An 856-nucleotide genomic window follows, 5' to 3' on the forward strand; every position below is an offset into this window, starting at 1 on the left:
TTTTCCATGACTTTCGAGATGGAGGTGAGAATAGAAACAGGGCGGTAGTTGCCTGGGTCTAATTTGCTGCCCTTTTTGTGCAGAGGGGTCACCCTCGCAATTTTGAAGTCCTTGGGGACGTGTCCCTGTTTTATGGAGAGGTTTATTATGTGTGTGATGATTGGGGTGATGGCGGCTGCTGAGTCTCTGAGGAATTTGGAGGGGATGTTGTCATGGCCAGTGGCCTTGTTAGGTTGGAGGGCGCTCAGTTTATTGAGTACCTCATCTGTTGTTACCATTTCCAGCTTGAAGTCGTCCTTGCGGACCCCTAGGTTTTTGTAGTAAGCTACTATGTGTTCTACCCCATAACACCCTGAGTGGGAGGGTAGTTTGTTTACCAGTGTTGTGGCTATGTTTGTGAAGAAAATGTTTAAGTAATTGGCTACATCCAGCTTGTCTGTGATGAGCGTGTTGTCCGTTTTTATGTTTATGTTTGAGAATCTGGTCAGAGCGTCAGTCAGTGCCAATCAGAGAGCGTCTCCGAGAAATGCGGCTTGGTTTCGTAAGCACGCGTTTGTGACACGCCTCGTACATATAATAGGCCAATCGAGGACTAGTTCGTGTCTGACAACACGAGTTTCATGCAACGTACATTTGCGTCCGACGTCCAACCAGGATGGGCGGTGTTAACTAGCAGCAGAGACAGTCAATAGTAGTAGGGCCCACAAAGGCAGAAGCGCCGTTCACTTGGACTGTAGGGTGATAATAAACTCGTACACCCCCAGAGGAATAATACAAAATGAAACTGATTGACAGGCCAGTCAGCCTATGGACGGAGTCGGTTGCTCACATTACCCAATCCTCGTTCACCATGTCA

The sequence above is a fragment of the Notolepis coatsorum genome, assembly GCF_963971535.1.
Source record: "Notolepis coatsorum genome assembly, chromosome: 6".
Lineage (NCBI taxonomy): Eukaryota > Metazoa > Chordata > Actinopteri > Aulopiformes > Paralepididae > Notolepis > Notolepis coatsorum.